Source organism: Python bivittatus, unplaced genomic scaffold (genome assembly GCF_059951505.1).
Source record: "Python bivittatus isolate LINGU-HERP-01145 unplaced genomic scaffold, Pbiv_v1 ctg000190_np1212, whole genome shotgun sequence".
NCBI classification, from domain to species: Eukaryota; Metazoa; Chordata; class Lepidosauria; order Squamata; family Pythonidae; genus Python; species Python bivittatus.
In genome coordinates, this window is record NW_028277042.1 from 13,130,001 (window position 1) to 13,153,552 (window position 23,552).

General features: G+C 36.5%; 1 protein-coding gene across 9 annotated transcripts in view; it reads right to left on the reverse strand.

Annotated features, from left to right (window-relative positions):
* The window catches only part of ZNF536 (zinc finger protein 536), a 400,005-nt gene that overhangs the window by 277,154 nt on the left and 99,299 nt on the right, over positions 1-23,552 (reverse strand). For all 9 annotated transcript variants that reach the window (XM_088136082.1, XM_088136083.1, XM_088136087.1 and 6 more), the window contains one exon: positions 5,513-5,641. The gene's annotated coding sequence lies outside the window, so the exon portion shown is untranslated. The remainder of the gene's footprint in view (positions 1-5,512; positions 5,642-23,552) is intronic.

The window sequence follows — 23,552 nt, forward strand, 5'->3', positions numbered from 1 at the left end:
ACACATCAAGAAGAAACCTGGTTGAGGAAAACCACATCACTTTTTCTTCCAAAAATGTCACCTTTCCCCAATTCCCCTATGAAATATTTAGATATCATCAGGATTCAAATTTGGGGAACTTCAGACTATTTTGATCAATGCCACAATATACTGAATCTCTGTAGTTTGGGTTAGTTTTTATGGTTTCCTACCCATTATTTACATATTTCTTTACTACTCCCATACAATTTAGTTCTCTGGTCTGACACTAGTTGCAAACTACAAACCAAATACTTTAGAGCAGCATTAGTGGAATAAAAATGTCTGTTCTTTCAAAATGAACTGTAGATGGTGGCCTTTGTGATTTTAAATATAAAGCTATGAATAAACCCTTCAAATCCTGTGATATAAGGTACTCATTTCAAAAAACCAAAAATCTGTAGTGATGGTGTTATGCTGTTTATATTATCACTTTTTTTTTTATTAAAACAAGCACCATATTCAAACAAAACACAACAAGTATATTTGTTATTGGTTTCTAAATAGGCTTGCAATAAGATGGTTAAAATTTGATCATAAGCTTGGGGAAAGTTCTTTTTTATTTTTCATTTTTGGCAAAGCACTGTTCGTGTAAGTTTCAAGTGTCTGATTGTCCAAAGAAAGACAATTCATTGTTCAGTTTCTTGGACACAAAGGTGCCATTGTCTTCAGTCTTATTCTCTTCTCATTCTAAAATATCCTATTATTTATTTTTTAAAAAAACATAAATGACCATAACAATAAAATCTAGCTACTCTATAATCATGTATTTTATACCTAGCCAAATTCCTTTCTCAACCATATGAGCTTCTTACCATCTGAATAGATCTTAAATATAATGGCTTGTTTGTATGGTCCAAGATTGTTTCAGAAAGCTATTTCATATTTAATATTCTAACTAATTCTCTGCTAGGAATTACAAATGTTTCTGTGTGTGTTAGCTGCCCAGAGTTGTGTTTTAAGATGGGCAGCCATACAAATCTTTTAAATAACTTAATTAAATAAACTCCTAGATGGGTATCATTCTTAGAACACTTATATACTGTTTCAAGAGAAATAATTGAGTCAAAATATCATGGGCCACTGAGAGCAGCCCAACTGGATGAAATGATACATGAAATGCAGGCCAAAACCTTGAGTTTAAATCAGACAAGACAGAAGTACAAATGGTTACTGGACAAGCCAATTTAGGAATGGAAACCCAAGTTGTACTGAACAGAGTTGGGCTGCATATGAATAATCAAATACAAATATTGGCCAGCCCCTGCCTTTATATATCAAGATAATTCTGCAGGGTATATCACACCATTCAGGAGGTTGTCCTGGAACAATGTTCAGATACTGCAATTAGTAAAAAAGGCAGCAGCAAAATGCTCCCTGTCTCTCACTATTTGATAATATTACACTAAACCATTTCCTTCTGTACTGACTTCCTGTTCTTTCCATACTCAATTCAAATTATCATCCATCAAGTTGGCCCAACAGCACCTCATGAAGATAATTTTTGACAATAGACAATAAAAGGTCTTATGAAGGCTTCTACCACTTTACAAGTAGGGAGACAGCTTAGCAAAAGAAAAGTTCCCCAACTTGGTCTTCTCCACACATTTGACACACATCTGAAGAGTACCAGGCTGAGGAAGTATGGATTAGGGGACGATATTTTGCCTAAGGACTTAGGTGGTCTTTTTAAAACACACACACACACACATTTATAACCCAGAAGCTTGTCATTTTTATTGCTGTGGTCAACTATTTCTGAAAGTAACCAGACTTGCCTATGTGTTACAAGGGTGTTTAACTTGAATATCTTTATTTGAACATGTTATGAACACTTTTGACACCATTCTGCTGGTGTGGCCACAGTAGGTTAATGCAAATTCTCTATTTTATGTAGATCAGTTAAAACTAAATTAATTAGATGATAACAAGAAAAAATGTGTCAATAAAGTAAATCTTCAGTTACATGGACGATTTCACAGCCAGCATGGAATGCTTTTTTTAAACATAAGATTACCACTAAAATGGTTATATTCAAGATCAGGAAAGATAAACATTTTTTTGATTAAAAAATACAACAGTAGAGTAATTTGATTATAGATATAATCAGATAGTACATTCTGGAGGAGAACAATGTCTGAAACTACATAACTTGCTGCCTGCATAACTCTGATTTGCACATTTAAAATGATAAATTTAAGACTATCAATACTAAATCAATTCCAGGAAGAGCAGATAAAACTGGAATAATTCATCATATCACTATATTGAAAACACAAAGAGGACAGAGAGGTAATGGAACACTTTGACTTTAATTTGGTTTTAGGTTTTTCAAGGACAATCCTCTCTGCAAAAGTTTAACATATACAGAAAAAAAAACCCCATCCTTCAGCACATCTGATCCAAATATACTAATGATTTTTATTGGTCAGATCTTGAAAGCAAGGTTTATTTTAATGGAGTATGCATTAATTAACCCAACATGTACTATCTTTCAGCATATCTGGCCAAGTACTTTCATTTACTCATGTTTATTGTGAAATGTTTGCATTCCCAACATTTGAAGCCCACACACAGATTATTTCATACTTCTCCTCAGAGCACTTTACAAAAGTTAAAAGAAGTTATTGTTTTTGATTAATGCATTAAGAAAAGCCCCAAAACCAGATGCTCACAAGAAATGCATTCTTCATTAAAAGATTGAAACAGCATTCATATGAAAATGAAGTGCTTAAACAGAAGTTATGCAGACTGGCTTTTGATCGTTTTAGGTATTCCACAAAAAATTAACTTTGTCCATTTTGGCACAAAACTCAGATGAGACTTCTTTTTTAAACACTTCACCAACATATTTAACTGTAACAATTATATATTTTTTAAAAAATAAAATCTCACAGTAGATACACAGATATGTGGGATAGTGTGTTACAGATGGGAATTCTAAAGCTGTGGTTGTCATCTTTTGATTAAGAAAAGGAAATGATTTCACTAAAAAGACATTCCCTCTTGTGTTGTTTTGTTTTAACTGAGTTTGTACTTTCCACTGAACTGGACATATTTATTGAGTCTCATAAGTTACTTCACGGTTACCAGCATCACTGTAATCTCAACAAACTATCTTTTTTCTTGCCAATTATCTAAATATCATAACTATAAAATATCTTAAAACATTCTCTGTAGTGTAAACATCTTAGCTACAAAGTCTTAAGTGTAAACAGAATGATGCATCAGAATGATTTTAAGCGATGTTATAAAAACTGCTCTTAAAAACTAAACAAAAATGTAAAGCTTCCATCTGGTTTATGATTTTTCCACTGCAGAAATGCTGCTGTGTGCCAGTTTAGTGAACCATAGCTTGCTAAAGAGATTGCTGGGGTCATAGAGAAACAAAGAGCAAGACTTTAATGGTTACAGTTTTCTCTCCTTTTTCTCACACATCAGTGTGATATGACTCAAATAGAATAGTACAGTACAGAAAACACAGACAGACACACAGACAGAAATATATATATATATATATATATATATATATATATATATATGCGCAATCTGTTGAAAAGGGAACCATTTGCACAAAGATTAATGTTTTGCAAGAAGTGTTATTTAAGTAATTATGGTTGATTCCTTTGCAGCATATAACTGTGTTGTTATCACCCAACTGAAGTGAATTCATGCCTTCCTTACAATCTGTACACACATAGTTAAATATAGATAGTAAATTGCAGATGGGAGGGAAAGAGGAAAACAACTTTGAAGCTCTTTTTGAAAGTCTTTACATAAGTTTAAAGGAATATTAATTTGGAATTCCAGAGGAACGTTCCACCTATAATGTGGACCAACCAATAGAAAGAGCTGGTGGCATGACTTTACCATATCAATATGCTATTAGGGAATGATAGGATCTCTCCTAATTCTTTCTAGCTTCTATCTGTGCCCAAGCCATCAGCCTAGGCAACCTGATGAGTAAAGGTGGGCATGACTGCTTATGGACTTGCCTCCTTATTAGTTTACTAATGGTTCTGAACTTGGGTTGATTTGTAAGCTACAACTCTTCCTTCCACAATATTCATATTTGTCTCATATCTTTGAAGAAGCTATGAAAAGACAGTCCTGTCTAGATTGGGGTAAAGAGCATGATTCCCATGATTGGGGGGAAGGGGGATAGAATTACTTTCTGCACAGAATCTTTATGCATATTATTGAAAATGTGCAAAAGTCACTTTTAACAAGTCTTTTAGCTTTCTGTGTCACATCCACCCCTTTTCTTTATTTATCTCTCATTTTGTGGGAGATACTTAATTTCTTTTTTAGGTAGTTCAAGAGTACAGATTTTCTCTCTCTCTCTGTTTTTTGGTAGAAAGGATCATTTTTTAAATAATCTTAAGTTAGATTTAAATAATCTTAAGTTAGATTTAAATAATCTTAAGTTAGATTTAGGGTGTTCAATTCAGTTTCTATGTATTCCATTTCAAACTGCCAGGAAACCATAACGTCCATATAAGCAGGGTCAGAGAACTTTCTTCCAGCATGATCTCTTCAAACCACTTTTTCAGACACATAAGGATGTGTGCCTTAGGAATGAGCATTTCCCTTTGTTTGTTATTTCAATAAAAGAAAAATCCAAATTTCTCTCAAAAACAGGGTTTTCCAAATAAAATTTAATAGGGGAGAAATGGAACTGGCATTTCTTTTATTTGAGTTCTTAAAGATCTGAGCTTCAATCTCTATGTATTGAAAGACAGTAATAATGAAAAGCAGGAAATAAATGTTTATAAATGATAAATTAGAATTCCCCGTCTCTCTTTTTTTCTGAGGGGTTCTCATGTTTAATGGACATATTTTATAGCATTAAACTGGCCTGGTACAGATGGGTTAGAATTTTGTGCTTTTGTTATGAACATCTTAAAGTTCCCAGACTCTTTCAGAAAACGGAAAGATCTATCTATCCATCCATCTAATACATACATACATATACTGTCCATGCCTAATATACATACATAAACACTAGTAATGTCATTTGAAAACCACTTGGAAACCAGGATTGATTTGTTTTGCTGTCCAAGCCAACATGTACATGTAAGTATTTGCAGTCATATTCAGAGTATTTACTAATAGCCTAAGCTCCACAAAATGGGGATTCTATGAAAAATATATCATATAGCTTCTCTTGCTACACTTTTTTTCCTTAAGAGTTTTTTTTTTTTTTTTAATATACTTCTCAAACCATCAGAGGTTAACTTTCTCTTCCCCCCACCCTCTGCTCCATATTTGAATACAGCTGCCCCAGAAAATTAGTTCTGTATTCCTCACTAAGGAGTAAGCAGTTCTGGCTAACTTTTCTAGAGAAGTCTATTTTAAGAAGAGAAAGTGCTATATGTCTGGAAATGTATCTTCTAATTGGAAAAAAAAATCAAGGCAGATACTGTATCCAGAGCTTAATCAACTCAGAGTGTACCATACATTACTAGCACAATACAAAACACCATTTTCTTACCTGGAACATATAGAAATCTGTGGACTTAGTAGTTTGTACACACAATCAGGAGACCAGACTTCATATATGAAATCCCAGTTCAGACAATTGGAAGCAGGCTGCTTAATCACTCCGTCTCAGTTTTCCCATCTGTGAAAACAGAATAATTATTAAGTGAACTAAAGGAGGGAAGATATATGTTAACAGTTACTCAGTTAGTAGGTGGAGATTCATAGCGCCCATTTGCTTATCTAGTGACTTAAACTTTCCCATGTAAATAGCACCATCAGTATGGCAGTGGATATGAAACAAAATCAAAAAGTCATGTCAGAAAATATTTGCTGTGATACATTGCATAAACAAGTTGCATAGCATAAGCCTAGGCTGTAAGATGATTATATTTCTAATCATTTGCACTCTTTACAGCCATTAAAATGGTAGCCAAAGACCCAGACTTAAAGTATTAGAAACATAAAACACCACCTATACTGGTGTAGGCTTTTACCGCCGGTGTCTGTTGGGCAGGGTTCAGTTTCACAGTTTAGCGACTGTGGTCTAGACGACAGATTTCCTGACTTCTGATTGGTCCTTAGTCAAGCAGGTTTTTAATTAATGCGCGTTGGTGAGGGCCTGTCACCTGGCTATAAAGATAAGAGACCAGTCAGTCCCTGCTCAGTTGCCTGTTGTCTGCATAGCAGACCACCTTGCCTCTGAAGATGCCAGCCATAGTTGCCAGTGAAACATCAGAAAATCTGTTGTTACTAAACCCTGAAGCTCAACATTGCCCAACAAAAAGCACCACCTATTTCTCTCTACCAAAAAAATGGAGAATGATTGATTGATCCTGCCCACTTTTTCCTAGTGTCCACTTTGCACAAGAAATGTGTCCACCATGGCACTTCAGGGTGCAGACAGGAAAGAAGGTGGTTGCCAAAGTATAACTGAAAAGAAAATATTGGGATAAAAGAGAAGGCCAAAAAAAAAAAAAGTTTTTCTATGATTCTTTTCCATTGTACCACTAGCATAAAACAATTTTTAAAAAGATGGTCCTCAATGTAATTTTTACTTATGCACTCAAAATACATTAGAACTTGTACAATCAAACTCCCACATTGTTTGCTCACACAGGGAAACAGGACCGTTTGTTGCTAGGGCATTGATTAGCTCTCAAAAAAACAGGAGCAATCCTTCGATAGAAGGTTTTGCCATGTTAGCTGTACCTCCTTTAGTTCAGCTGAGTTCAGCATAACCCAAAAATCCTTACCTGCAGTCAAGCTACGTATATGAACTTTTTTTTACTCATTATATAGTAAGTAAACTTTTTTCTTTTTTTGTAATTTATTTTATTCAGATGTGTTTTGCATTGAAATCTGCAGTTCATAATCTTTGTTAATTATATGAGCCATTCCAGTCAAAGAACAAAATGAAGAGTTGGTGGAATGGATAAAATCTCTCTCTCTCTCTCTCTCTCTCTCTCTCTCTCTCTGTATGTGTGTGTGTAAAGAGAGAGACAGAAAGAGACAGAGAAATGAATATAGAAGTCAAAATTTGTGCTGTGTTTGTTACTTTTTATGAGTTATGTGCTATTGTTTGCACTCCTAATTGGATGACTAAGTATCCAACACTGCAGAAATGTTAAATTGTATATTCAACTTGTCATTCAACCTGCCCTTTGTACGGCATTGGATAGCTACTGAGCACATCCAATCAGAAGAGTAGTATGCAATTCGTACAGCCAATCATAAGAGAATGAATTGTAATCGTGCAGGCAAAATCAAGCGGTATTCATTGGAGAAAATCTGCAAATGATTCTGGAATGACATTCCTGTGATCCTTTTCCAGCTATGTTGCCAAAATGAAGAAACACAATATTGAAATGTTTCCTATAAAATATTGATTCCTGCGTATCATAATGTGAAGAAGTGAAATTCTCTCCCTTTACTAAAATGTGCAGAAGAGGGAATTTTAGCAGTTTTACACTCCTGCTCAGCATCTCAGCTCTGCCAAAAGAAATTATCCTCTAATATAACTTGGCTTCTTTGGTGCCTTCCGGTGTTCCCAGTCAGCCCAGACAACCCAGGCTGGGAAATAATTCATGGCAGGGGCTCCATGTCTTCCTTTGCATTTGATCACCCTAAATCCAGGTACAAAATGCCTGATTGTATACTTTGCCTGTAGGTGGAGCTGACTTAACTGATTCTCTCCTCTCCTGATGTGAGCATCATTTGGTAAAGATAAGAGAGGGAATTTCCAACACTACAAAAGCTTCACAGTCTCTGCTTAAACGCCTTAACAAAGAAGAGTCCTCTGCCTTTTGGGCCAACTTGAACTGTTTGCATCTTCAAGAACTTCTTCCTAATTTTTAGCTTAATGCACTTTAAGTTTAAGGACAATGGTTCTGGTCCAACTCTCCACTCCTTCATTTTTGCATGATAGCCCGTCAAATATCTAGAAATGACTTTCATGTCAAAATAGTGGAAAAGCATTCCTCCAAGTAATCCAAGCTGAGCTATAGACAATGAGACCCAAATCCCAAGAGAAACAGAACAGACAGTTTTGTTTAATTGGTGTTCTTATTCCAAATACTAAAATCAAACTGTTATGGACTATGCATCCAGAATCACTGAGGGGGGGGGCGTTCAGCCACAGAATGTAGTTATAACAAAAGAAGTCATGTGAGAAACTTAAAGCTCAAACCAAAGAATACCAAACACAATAGAATATGAGTTGTAACGACACCAGAAAAATTGTCACAGGAAAGACAAGGATGAGAGCCAGTTTGGTGTAGTGATTAAGGCATCAGGCTAGAAACCAGGAGACTGTGAGTTCTAGTCCTGATTAGCAACAAAGCCAGTTGGGTGACCATGGGCCAGTCCCTCCCTCTCAGCCCTAGGAATGAGGCAATGGCAAACCACTTCCAAAATCTTGCCAAGAATACTGCAGGGACTTGTCCAGGCAGTTGCCAGGAGTCAACAATGACTCAAAAGCATACAAACACACACACACACACACACACACACACACATACAGACAAGGATAAATCTTCCATCTGCATACACACAGCAACAAATTACAGCCAGTACCAACTGCAAATAATTTCCATAAATCTTCTGAATTCCTCCTTCTCTAACAAAGTTTGAGCAGTGCTGTTTTGTTTTTTTAGAATGTCCCTTTATTTGCCACTACTGTCAGCTTCACATCTCAAGTGCGTCTGGATTTATAATTGCATTTAATAAAAAGAACAACATTAAAATTATATGAAGGGCTGATATTAGAATGTATGCTAAGAAGTTCTAGAACTAGCAATAAGTCTACAAATGTTTCATTTGGTAGAAACCATATTGGAGAGACATATACTGTATGCCAAAGTACTTGTTTCAAGCACTGGTGACTCATTTCCAACGTAGACTGTCTATATTAAAGGCAAGATAGATCAGTAGGTGATTTTTTTCAGGATTGTTTGAGATGAATTGTCTTGCACAGCAACCATTTAAATAACCCACTATAACTCTAAGCAACTCAGGACTTTGGGGGATATTAAACAACAGCAGGCCAGAATATTGGTAGAGTGTATCTACATAAGCAAAGTTACGGGAGTGGCAAACTTCACTTTGTTCAGAAAGAAAGCAGATTTAATATACTGAAAGCAAACAACATAGATTTAAATGATAAAGCATTTGAAATTCACTATATATGTACTTCCATATTCATTACACATAACACACTATATATCCCAGAAAGAAAATATGCTAGACCTTTCCTTTCTTTGCACAAGCAGGCCATTACAAATTTCCTCAGCTTTATCTGTTGCTAAGCAATGTGGAAATAGAACTACTAATTAGGGCTGCATTCTAAATCACCTTTGATTTTAGAGGTATTGTCCTTAATACTCTAAAACACTTAGACCCTTCCATTTCAAAGAGAAGGGCCAATGCTGGGTCTAAGGCAGCTGTCTAAAGCAGAGATACCTATGAGGTTTCTTCACTACTGAACTTGGTCATACCTGATACATGTGCCAACTAAGAAATAGGTCACACAGCAGCAACAAACTGACCGTGTGGGCCAAATATATAATTATTTTTAACTGATACTTGTGCAATTGGATATGGCTAATACAATATGTGCACATATTCTATATGATTAATGGAACTACCCTGGAAAAAAATATTTTTGAGGGGCAGAATAAAAACCTATTTAGAAAGTAAAAACAAAAACCAAAACCGAAGAATATAATAATGAAATGGAGAAGTAAAGGCAGTAGGGCCGGTTCTAACTTTTTGAAATTTCATGTGTATTTGGTGTATAATTCTCTCTCCTCAACTTCTGAGTTTTCTGTATTGTGCTCTTGTTTTTGTTACAGCAGCAGCAGTACTTCCCTAGTACATTTACAATATTTCATTGTTTTGGGTCACTCTTATGAAATTAATCAATTAATTTTTTTTTTTTAAGGAAAGCATACATGAGCAGCATATGCAATCTCTGGCTACTGTGGGGATTAGATTGTAAGGAAAGGGCTTCTGAACTCCAGCTGACAGCACCTTTCACTCTTTACCAAAATTGCAAAAGCGAGTTGTTGTTCAGCCACATCTGGAATTTCACTGGTTGCCCACCCCAATACAAGCGTTTCAATTACTGGATAGGGGAAATGTTCAGCCCTTTATAACAATCTATCCTTTTGTGCACATGGAACATGCTATCTACACCATTCCAACCTCAGCTTTAATTGGAGGTCTGGCCACTATGCTGCCTGTACACTTACTATACCTGTAACATGAAGCCCAATCAGGGTCTTCATTGATATAGCTAAGCTTTTCATGAACCTATCCAGTGACCTGCACTTTTCAAGACCACCAGCTGATCAGTAGTTCCCTCACACATGTTCCAACAAGGCTGCATGCAGAAGAGAATAGATGGATTAGTTCATCTCCTACTGGAAAAGAATGCAAAAGTGTCTGTCTCCATGCAACTCAGCAGGCATTCTCCTGTTTTAAAGGATAATATACCTCTAGAATGAGGAGGTAACTTCACAATAGACAATGCTGGCATTAGTTTGTGACAGCAAAGATGTATTGGGTAGAAGATGGGTAACAGAAGGCAACTAAAAGAAGTCTGGATGAAGAAATGTTGGCCCTGACATTCCTCATCAAGAAGACTGTTTCAAAATCTACTTTTAAAAGTCCTCAATTAGTCTCTTCAATGTAATTGTATCATCCATTCTAAAGTTAAAGATTCTATTAGTTATCCCATGCCCTTTACCAAAAGAAAACTCCATTAACATTATTCACTTATAGTTTCCATATATAAGTAGATATTCTACTCCAACAGCTTTAAATAGATTCTTTTCTGGTTCTTTTCTGAAACTGCTATTAAGCATTTGTTTATATTTATATTTGTTTTTACCACAAGGGCAAAGTAGGCATAGGATTATTTCTGACTCCATGCAAAAGATTTTCAGTGAGCAGAAGCAGAAGCAAAAAAAAACTTTCTATAGACAGATTGTTTTTAACCTTGCTCTCTGATCTTTAGAATTACATGCGGGGAGCCTAGTATGGATGAACAGGGCTATTCTGTTGTTAACTCATCTAGCTTTCTTTCCTTTGGGAGCTTTGATTATATCTCAAATCTAAGAGACTTAAAGAATTGCTGGGCAGTTCTAAGGAAAAGACAGATTTGCCCACTGCCACACCATTCTGAAAAATTCTTAAACCCAATGAGAAATCCTTCTAAGGATTTCCAAGCTCCATACTCTCAGTAAAGCAGTGTTTCATCACTAGCAAAGCTGCCTGTCTCAATGGAAAATGTATTTCCCCAGGAAATATAGGAACAAAACTACTTTACTCCATAATATGTCTGTGCAGACAAGATTTGGGCAGTTTTATTTCTGAATATTATTCCATGGTAACTACCCTTTATCTATGTAAACTTTTTATCCAACAAGAAATATTCCCCTTGATGTCTTAAGGTCACTCCCATTTCACCATAGACTAAAGTTGGAAATAGAATAAACAGTGGAATGAATACATATAACCAACTGACTGGAGTAGCATAGTAAAACTCAGGACTGAAATTTATGGGAAACTGGGATTTAAATGTTGACCATCAAAGCTGTTCTCTGTCCAAGGAGGAAAAGTATCTTGAAGACTAAGGAAAGCTTTCCTGTACTAAGGATAGATTTCTTTTGTATTCTGCCATGGAGGAATTACTCATTTCTCCTACTGGCAGTCTGTTCTACCCATAACATTTAGATATAAATTATGATTTGCAAAGCATGGTGGCTGAGTGCACAAAACATGGTAAGCCAAAGCCAAGCCAACCACATTAGGCACATTAGTAAGTTGTGTGAACTGTTGTTCAAGCCAAGTTGTTATAGTGTGTTGGAAGGATACAGAGCAGGTGGGCAATGGTCTGGAAGGCAATCCATCAGAATATAAGATTACAAAATTATTTCATTAAATCAGGATGTTATAGGGAAGTCATACTTAGCACCTCAGCTTCTATAATCCCCAGCCAACCCATAAACAGCTATAGCGCTATAGCCCCAGAACTCTGAAAGGACTAGTTTGAGGAAAGCTTGTGGGATTGGGATGATAGAACCATCAAAACTAGCACCATGGAATTTCAGGCTCCAGTACCTAATAATATCATTTATCGCTTATTAATTCAACTTCCATGAACACTGATTTTTATGTTGATAGAATATAAACAAATTACTGCTTGCATTAAAAAAAAAGTCTTCCTGTGGGTGGGTTGAAAAACACTGTTTTTTCCATTTTGGTTCCCATTGTTTTAATTGTATTCTATTTCCACATGTGGTCTCCCAGCATAGCATAGCACACTCAGTTATCAGAAACATCTGGGGTGCCTATGCTGCAGAGGAGGTCAGCTCTGCTTCTACTCTAACTGCCTGCCTTTATTAATTTATTAAGCTCTGATTTGCTGGCAATACATTCTTGGCACACTCTTGAAGGGCACAGGTTAGATTCAGTAGTAAACCTCCCCAAGCACTAGCACCAATAAGGCTGCTTGAATTATAGGGCAAGGCTCTTATGTCTTGTGAACCACAACATGGAAAGTTTAACTAGTGTAGAAATACGAACATGAGATTTCTGGAAAGGCACAAGTTCAAGTGATTTGCAAAGAGAAAGGGTCCCATATGTTTGCTGTTTAAAAAGAAAAAAAAATGTGCTAACATATAAGCTGTTAAAGAAATGCCAAACCATAACATGGACCCATCTGATCCAAACACCCTCACATCCTTCTTTTCAATGAATATCATGGAATTGACTACACCAGCAAGCTAGACAGTTTTAAAACATTTCTGTTTGGAAAAGGGAGGAAATAACACTTAAACTACAAGCTGAAGTAGCACCACCATGAAGAAGTCAACTTATATTTTCCTGATCGTATAAAATGGAACTTCAAATTCTAACTCACAGTAGAAATCAGAATGTATACTCTTCTGAGCAGATTGGACTCACACTTGGCACTAAACCATGGTTTCCTGAACAAATCATAGTTGTGATTCGTTCATCTTGTTAAGCTATAAATTACTGCTTACAAACTATAGTGGGCAGATTTCACAGCATACTAATCCAAAATAAAATAAAACTACATTACAATTTAGTATGACATGTGAACCAAACTTAAATTCATACCAAAAGAGCTGCTGTTTCTCCCAATCTGGTGCTTGATGCTGCAGATCTAAATGTGCAAATTAATCCTTAGCCCTTTATGACAAGTCGTTGTCACGTTATACACTCCAAAAATTAAACGACGCATTGAATAACTTAAGGACACTGCCCAGTTTCTAGGAAGAACTTGGAACACAGTGCCCTGAAGAGCAAAACAAAACAAAAACTACATTTCAACTAGTTGTGAAAGGTTTGAGTTTCAAGAGTCATCTCCAGCTAGAAAAAAAACAAAGACAGTAATGTGAACAGTTGCACAAAGTTCCCTCTTTTGGAAACAATTTGTCCATACATAAAACAGACAAAGAGGGATCAGGGAATTGAGCTGTAAGTACTGTAGGTATAAACACAAACAGCTTTACTGCAGGTTTTTCCAGAACTTCCAGAGACGCTCAAGACTGATTCAGGGAATAATTATGGTATGGAAACGTCATGCCATTTTTGTCACTGATCTTTTCCATGCAAAGTCAGTGTGCATGTGTATTCAATTCAAAGTGCAAAATTGAAGACTGATGTGGAGAAAATTCTAAGCACAAAATGAAAAACACAGCCTCCGAGTACACCCCAATTCCCATATCAAACAAGGACTGAGTAATCATAGTTACACTAAGCAAAGAGTTATTATACAATTAGCCATTGGTAGCTTGCAAAATGGGACCAGTGATTAATTCACCAGTTATATTCTCTCACTGGCATTCTGCATATTGAGGAAGGATTGACTATTTCTCTTAGGCCCAAAATACAAGTTAAGCCAAACCTTCTGTGCAGAACAGGTATTTCATATTTTGAAGTGAGCAGGAAATTTTATTCATAGGTAGACTCTGTAAAGTTCCATTCTTTCCCCCAAAATCACAAAGTCATAAGCCTTGTTGTTGTTGTTTTTTCAGTAGGAAGGATGATGGTGATGATCCAATCTTGATACAGGTAGTCCTCAACATGACCATTTGTTTAACGACTGTTTGAAGTTATGATGGTGCTGGAAAAAAGTAACTTATGATCAGTCCTCGCACTTACGACCATCACAGCACCACCACCCCAGTCACGTGATCAAAATTTGGGCGCTTGGCAACCATTTACAATGGTTGCAGCATCGTGGGATCATGCAAAGACTATTTGTGACCTTCCCAGGGGGCTTCTGACAAGCAAAGTCAATGGAGGAAGCTGGATTTGCTTAATGACCATGTGATTTGCTTAATGACCACAGCAAAAAAGGTAGTAGAATCAGACCTGACTCACTTAACAACTGCATCACTTAGCAACAGAAGTTCTAGTCCCAATTGTGGCCGTAAGTCAAGGACTACTTGTACTATGATTATTGGAATGAATGAAATAGAAATTTATCCTGGGCTATTTCTTTTCAAACACAATTGTGCAGATCAGCACTTCTTCTCAGCAATGAATCAACATTCATTTGTAAGAGAAATTGTTATCCACGATCACATGAATGATTTAACAAGGGCTGGAAGAACTGGAAGCATAACAAGCAACTGGAAAAAAAAAAGATGCACTGCATTTGAAGATTTAAAGAGTCCCAAGAAATTACTATATATTTAAAATAGAATATTTAAATGCAGTTAACTTTAATTAAAAACCAAATTTAAATGAAACTCAAAAAATATAGTGATGACTGCCAAATATTTTCACTGTTTATTATAATGATAGAAAACCTGAACCCTTACTTGTCAAAGTTACCACTCTCCCCTCATTCCTCACACTCCTAAAACACAACAGTTTTTTGGAGATTTGAACAGGAAAATGTGTGAAGAATGGAAAACTTCTCTTGCCTACTTTGTTATGCCCCTTTCAGATGCAGCTTCTATTTGAGCTCACAACCATCAGACTCTTACTGTTCCACCATCAACCATCTAGAGTTCAAAAGGCTAAAATCCACAGAAATTTCATTCAAGAAAAAATTTACTTTGCTCTTGTTTTGCAAAACATTTAAGTAAATTGAGCTTAATTCAAACTAGGAAGATTTTCTTTTTTTAGTTCCTGTACAGAATGCATCTGAGAAAGTTGGTTTGCCCACCTTCATTAACAGTGAGTTGCTTTTCAAAAGAATACTTGGTCATGTTCCTTTCTTGGCTGTGAAGTATATTGACTTTCCTTCAGAAATTCTCTCCCATATTATTAGCTTTTCTACAAATCACACATAAGCTTGTGCATGCATATACATACATATACACGCCAAGAGAGTTTTTCTTGTTTTTCTTAACATCTAGCTTGAGGACAATCACAACCAGCTAGAATTCAAGCACTGGTGAAACCAAAGTATTTCAGACAAATCCAGAGAATTTCAAATATAAATATGATGAATAACTTAAGAATGAATATATAGGGAAAATGAGGGCAAGGATAGTCTAGCCTGAAGATTCAATGTTGCATATGACTGAGGAGGAAAATTCTAAGACTAAGGAACACACGTTGTCAAAAAAGCAAAGTTGCACCGCACATGTTTTCACACCCAAAGACACATATGGTGTTCGCTGGAGCTTGCATCGTAAGGAGGCGGCGTGTGAACCCTCCTATGCAAAACATGTGTCAGAGTAATTAATCACTCTGGCCATTAGAAAGCTTTTTTTGTTTTTACTAAATAAAACTGTAGAGATTGCACTTTAGTGTTTTCTATTCTTTCAAGAGGACAATGCAAGCAGCTGAATATTATATGACTTCTCTCATTCTTTTGTGGTTGTTTTTTTTAATGTGCCCATCAATGAAGGGTGCCAGTTTAATTCAGTAGCTCAGGACTAATACTGTGAGATGCAGCCAGCTTATAACTTCTGGAGCATATTAGTTTCTACAACACCCCAGATGTTGAATGGGAAATATAGTTCTTTTTCTCAAGCATGTGACAAGTGGTAAATTTAGACATCTCTCAATTAATTCAGTAAGTTTCCATTAACATTGCAGATGGATATCTCAATAAATTGGGGAATTCTGACAATTTCATTTCTGACAATTTTCTCGTCTCACTGATACAAATTCTCTTTTGCCCTGCTGCTGACAATTCAGCGGCAAAGATCACATGAATATTTCTATGCATGTTGGTGTATGAATGTCATTACAGGCAATGTGTTTACTTTTACTAGTAATTTTTCCATAGGAGAAGTAGTGATGCTCTCGTTCCCCTTGTTTTCTGCATATATTTTTAAGTTGTAACTTTCTTATATAAAGTCCACAGGGTTAGAGCTCAGCTTATTCATCTAAATGTTCTGATGGACTGAACACAATTGACCCATGGATCTGCCAATGGAGATTAGACATACTATAAGTGTGTAACCACTTAGGTGTACATTTTACATAACTATATATAAAACACAAACCGGATCTCTTGGGAAGGCATAATATTAACAAGGAAGTATATAGTTTCTAAACCTAATATTATAGGTTATAGAAGCTCTAGCACACCTCAGTTTCTCTTCCCACACTTCCATTTCTTCTGCATCATTCTCTGCCCTTGTAAAAACCCCAAGTCCTGGTACACAATAATCAGAAGGACCCACTGCTTATTTCTCTCCAAGCACTTTCACAGATAGCATCTCCAGTTATAATAGAAGAACAGGCAATTTTGAGGACAATTACAATTCATTATTAAAAATAAATGTTTACCTTTTTTTCTGCTATGGTGCACCCATAACTGAGAGCTCATTGCAAGAAACAGGACAAGTCATGTGGATGCTCTCATGTTTGTAGTGACTAGGTTCACACATCATACAAGATTTCAGTTTATCATAAACATGGCTTAATGAATGAATTACAACTGGCTTGGTTCGCTTAACATGCTAAGCTAGGGCAAAACCACTTTTTTCATTTGGAGGAGGGGGTACAGTTTAGATTTTAAAAATAATAAATTGGCAGTGGGGGAAGCAAAGAGGGTACATGATGACAGCCCCCAATTTAAGGTCCTATTTCTTCTTGTTCTAGGGTATCAGAGATACTAAAGGTTTAAATTAATGCCTTAAGAGTCTTAAGATAATGTTTTATTTCTTACCCCTCCTCCCCAAAAAATGGCAGCTCAGGAAATTTGCCTTGACTTTTTGAAGGGAGGGAGTATGACGTATGCCTTCAACTTTTCAGAGCCTTTAAAGTGCCTATTTTAGTTCATATTTTGACTATAGAAGATAAATCATGCCACCCAAAGATGGCATTCTTGCCACCAATTTTTAGCAGCATAAGCTGGGTGTACTCCAGACTACAAAGCAGAGGCAGAGGGAAACACATTTTACTTGTAGGCTGCCCATCCCTGCCCTGAACAATAAACTTTCTTCTACCAGCCCCAATGGGGTATTCACAACACACACCAAACCTAAACCAACTCCATTAATGACTTAATGCATTTGCATGAACCCAGATTTGCAGTAATTATTTTTATAATGCCCACGGTCATATGGAAATCTCTCAGCTGAGATTGATACACAGGATTCTAACTACTGTATGTCATAGAAAGTAAAAAAATCTCAGTTGAGAGACTGAGAATTGTTCTCAAGAATTTCAGCAATGTAGAATAGTCCAATAGCTTTAAATCAGACAGAAATGAGAAATTTGCCAGGATAGATAGATGAAGGAAATGTTGGTTATTATATTACGTGAAGAAGATAAACATTTTTTAATATTTTCATGGTAAATCCTTTTGCAGTGAAGCCATTGGTGTTACATCTAATTAAACGCAGAAAAGGAGTATCAAAAATTTGAACAAGTTATGTTTCGAGTGCTAAGCCTTAATTTTTGGGCCTCTGGAAAAAAATGAGAGCTTCCGAGGATGTCCCAGAGTGTCTTTCTTTTATCAAGAATACATGGCAGAGTATGGAGCATATTTGCACTTGGTTTCCATTCATAAGGTTTCAAAACTAAGGGGAAAAGTGCTGCAGAAAACCTTAAAGATCAAGGATATAAAATCCATCCTGATCTGAAATGTCAGCACTACTGAAGACCTAAATTAAGCCAAATCATACTGTCATACAAGGTATGACATCCAAAATATGGCCGAAGTATTCTTTAAGTGCAAAAGTCAAAATATATTTAATTAAAATTGACTAGAATCTATCTCCTGTCTTTCTGCTTGGAGGAAAAGTAAGAAAATGAAGTCAATTCTTCAGCTAAATTCAATGATTAAATACAATTAAAATTTCTGTAGAATGTCTAGCTGTTCTGGAATTGACTACCACGGCCATCAAAATATTGATAGTCATTGGTAAATGACTTCTGGTGTTTAATCAATGTTACTTTTTTATCATCCAATTTTTCCTTCAAGTCAGCTTTGAATGCTAAACTACATTTCATCAAGGTTGGTAAAACGTTTAGAAAGGAACAGATGTCAGAATATGGGGATTGCCAATAATACTGATGGAATCCAGTAATTTCTTTCCTGTCCAAAGGCAAAAGAATAAAGAATAATCTGAACTGTATCCACAATAATAGAAAATGTACTGCAACATTAAAGCGACAAAAAATAAAATTATAAAAGCTATCTCCATTTTTTTCAAGCCATCACTAAGGGCAGTGTTTTTCAATTTAAGGCAATTTTCACATCAAAACAAAAGGGGCTATGTATTTTTAAGCTTTAAATATCTATAAATTGTAGTGAATACTGATATATTTGTTGTTGTTTTCAACTATGTAATAGACAATTGTGCAGGGTAATAATTGACGCTTAAGCCTTTAAAAATGGAGGTACAATCTCTTCTTTTAAGAATGTTCCTCTGCTTGTTGCTTGCAGATCATACCATTTACAGAAGAGTTACATAAATATAGATAAGTCCAAAAGGCTTTTTTCTTTTAAAACTGCCCTCTAAAAATCTACCCTGCAATTTGCAAACTAAATTTTCTGCAGACTATTGTTGCAGGAAAAACTCGAGGCAAAGCTGGTGAATCACAATTTTGCAATCATCTTCATATTGTGAAAATTCAGAGTGGATTCTTTTTTAGAAGATTTCTAGGTGTTGATAACCTATGCAGCTTTTACAAATTTGTACAGGCAAGGACGCTGCAAAGACAATAAGTAGATGCATAAAAACCATCTTTCCCTATATTCACAAAAGAATTCCACACAATTTGTCCTTTGTGTTCTATCTCACCTTAAGGGGAACATCAGTTTCAAAAGGATGGGCAGAAGAAAGGGGTGTCCTTACAAATACCAGAATTGAGACCAAAGTTCCAAAATCCCATGATTAAATATGTAATGATCTTTCTGCTATAATTCCTATGAAAGTCTTCCTGGAATGTTATTTAGGAGTTAGTTAGAAGATTTTACACCATATGCGTTGTCTAATGAGAAGGACATCATTTAAGGATTAGCTATGTGTATGTAATTGCATATTAGCATGAAGAGATACAGTTACTAGGTTCATACATTCTGAGAAACATAACATTGGCATAACTGCTAGGTAAAACTAATTATTGTAGTTATAAACCACTTTTTATATGGCTTGGTAAGTCATTAAACCCAGTTAATTGTTCATTCTTTAGATTTGTGTGTCTAAACAAATCAGGTCAATCTTTCTAAAAGAACTGCCTACTCCAGCCATACAGAACATGGTCTTATTCAGATAGTCTGGACCACAGTGTCTAACTCAACATGCTATCCAAGAATTGTAGTAATAAATCAACTCACTTGGATTTCAGCAAGCCACAATCAAAATAGTGAACATTAAAATGAATGGAAAGGCTGCCAAGATTGCCTAGATGTCATACATGTCCATGGGGAGGCAAAAACGGGACAAGTGATATCATGTGCATAATAACGACATTGCATAAATGACACAAAATACAGAATATCTGACATTGATAATAGTGACACAATGATGAAGCATGTGACATCACTGGGGCTTATACTGGATGCCTGTACCACAAATTCAAATACTAACCATAAATTAGCAACCATATGAAACTAAAATCAAATTGTGTTTGGAAATTGAAGCTCAATGTACCTGCTAGTGTAGGGCAGATACATGTCTCATCCAAATAAATAAATTAGCCATCACCATGACTGCTGTCTTATAAAAATGCTAGCATTTGTTTGATGGGAAAACATACAATCATTGTACATCTGTCTGTCTGTCTGTCTGTCTGTCTGTCTGTCTGTCTGTCTGTCTATCTATCTATCTATCTATCTATCTATCTATCTATCAATATTTATATAGCCGCCCATCTCACACAAGATGACTCTGGGTAGCGTACAACAATTAAAAAAAATAAATTCATAAAAACAGCTACATATAAAAAACAGTAAAAACACACAAAACAGGAGGGGGTAAAATTAATCAGGAAGCCATCATAAAATCTCCCCGGTCCCCTGGGAGCCCCAGGCCTGATCACATAGCCAGGTCTTGAGAGACTTACGGAATATTAAGAGGGATGGAGCTAATCTCACTTCTGGGGGGAGAAGATTCCACAAGGTGGGCGCCACAGCAGAGAAGGTCTGCTTCCTGGGACCCACCAAATGTAATTCTCTAGCAGATGGGATCTACAGAATGCCTTCTCTGCCAGATCTGATGGGACAGGCAGATGTAATCGGGGAGAGGCAGTCCCTCAGGTAACCTGGCTTCATGCCATGAAGGGCTTTAAAGGTCAAAACCAGCACCTTGGATTGGACCCGGAAGCAAACTGGCAACCAGTGCAGCTCATGAAGCAGAGGTGTAACGCATACCACCCTGGGGCACACATAACTGCCCGCGCCGCTGCATTTTGCACCAGTTGAAGCTTCCAAATACTCTTCAAGGGCAGCACCATGTAGAGCACATTACAGAAATCCAAACAGGAGGTGACCAGGGCATGAGTGACAGTGATTAGGTCCCTCTGATCTAGGAATGGGCGCAACTGGCGCACAACACAAAGCTGTGCAAAGGCCCTCCTAGCCATGACTGCCACCTGCTCTTCAAGCAGGAGTCGTGAGTCCAGGAGGACCCCCAGATTGCACACAGGGTCTGCCTGGGGCAGTGCAACCCCATTCAGTACCAAAGATGGCATAACTCTAGCACCAGAAGGCCTCAGAACCCAGAGCCACTCAGTCTTGCCAGGGTTCAGTTGAAGCCTGTTGTTCCCCACCCAGACCCTCACAGCCTCCAGGCACCGGGATAAGAATACTATTCTTAAAGTGATTCCTTGGAAAAGGCTTTAGATAAAGCTTTGCCAATTCTTATTCCCCTCACCCCACCCGTGATTTTTTTGCATTTCACTGAGGACCTAAAGTGGCAGTTTGTTAAAAATATGCATGCCAGAGATATACAGCTAAAAACATACTTGTAGGTTGGAGCAAAAAACTAAAAAATCATAATTGTAGTGAGAATAGAAATCATCTGAAATATTCAACTTGCCTTCCCTCCAAATTAAGGCTCATACAACTTCCTGTATTAGAGGGAAAACCTGAATTAAAATTCCACCTCTTTAACAATGTACAAAAATTAGTATAGAATGAAAGATGTTCCTCTATTTGTTCTGTTTTATCATCTGGAGGAACAACTTGCCAAACCTGTCTCTTTCAAAGCTCACAGTGATATGCAGAAATTCATGTAAAATATTATTCCATTATCAGTGTAATTACAAATGACAAGAACTTTTCTTTGAAATTCAAACATGACAATGGGGGTCTTGATGTCTGGTTCACCATCCTGAGTCCTCACAGGATGGACATGTAACCCACAGAGGAAAAGTTAAATTCTCTTATTCCAAACATTCTATCAGTCATTTAAACTGCAATTGAGCACTTCTATGTAACACTCCAAATCAAGAATTTATATTACTAAATATAATTTGTTTGTTACGCGCACACACAGACAAACACACACACACATATATGTAGCCTTTCAAATCTTAAATGCAAAACTAGATGTTGAAATTAATGTGAATGTGTGTGCTTAGTTATCAAAATATAGTACTAGCATATTACATGTTTCTGGAAAGAAATGTAATGCATTGGATCTAGACTTAGTTAAGCTTACAGTAGACAACTGAAATCAATGGAGCTTAGCTATAATTAACCATGCAATTCTACTCAGAAATTCACTGGCTGGAGGGAGTTAAAATGTGGCACAAGTCACTTTTTCCAGCAGAAATCTTTCTCTGGGATGATTGATCCCACAGATCACCTACTGGAGAATCTACTGGGATTGAATACAAAATATTTTAGGAGCTGGAAAAGGATGAGGAAGGAACAGCAAAACAATGGAAGAAATAAATTATATCATATCCAATCCCTGTTCTAGCATGCCTCTTTGGAGTTAGGTCAGACAGGAAGAAGTCCTAACTTATTTCCAATACACTGATGGATCTTCAAAACAGGTAAACATCTTAATTCTTCCTCCTTGAACCACACCCATCCTGAAATCACCAAAGTTAAAGTACAATCACAACTTCAAAAAACCAAATGTCAATTCAGCTGGACCATTTTGGCTCTTTAGAACTGGATTGTCCATCTAAATCCAGGCCACTATCATTTCATAGTAAAGCAAAACTTGGATCAATTACTCAAATGCAGTTGATGGTGGAATATTACAACTGCTAAATATTAGGGTTCTGCCTTCCTTATGAAATAGCTGTCACTGTGTTGCCCTTGTATGATACCTTTAAGTCTCAGGGTTAGTCCCAAGCAAGGTTGATGCTGTGAACAGCTAAGAACATGCAGAAATCTCAGTAGGCTATCTTGCTTCTCTAATAATGGGCCCAAGATCTCCTAGATTCTTTGGGAGTTGGGTGGTATACAAATTTAATGAAGGAGGAGAGGAAGAGGAAGAGGAAGAGGAAGAGGAAGAGGAAGAGGAGGAGGAGGAGGAGGAGGAGCAGCAGCAGCAGCAGCAGCAGCAGCAGCAACAACAGTATAAGGAGCAACTGCAGCTGCAGTTATACTAAGCTTATTTACCTGTTTATTTTTTTTTTCACAATATTTCTATGCTTCCACTCAAAATAAATGGATAAAAGCCTTGCCAAATAAAGCTTAAAAATACCACTAAATTTATAAAGCATATTTTAAAATACAAATGAAATATTTCAACTGCAAGAAAAATAAAAAGAACAGCAGTTTACAGAAATTTGAATCTCAGGTCACAATAATGAGTTGTTATGGTGTGCTTACAGGCTAAGAAAGTTAGGTATATACTTGCTAAATTTGAAAGGAGAGACACAGCTACAAATGCACCAATCCAGAAATCAGAAATCTCCACCTCTGTCCATCTGATATATCTTGAAGATGGATCTATAAGATGATCATTCAAGGCAATCTGAAAGTTCAGGCAGATTCATAATAAAACAAATGAGCCTTCACATAATCTGGCTTCAAGCCATTTAGAATTGTGAAGCTCAAAATAACAACCCTTAAAACTGACCCTGTTAACAAGCAGGCAGGCAATACAGCCAATATGGTTACTGGAATCCTACAAGCA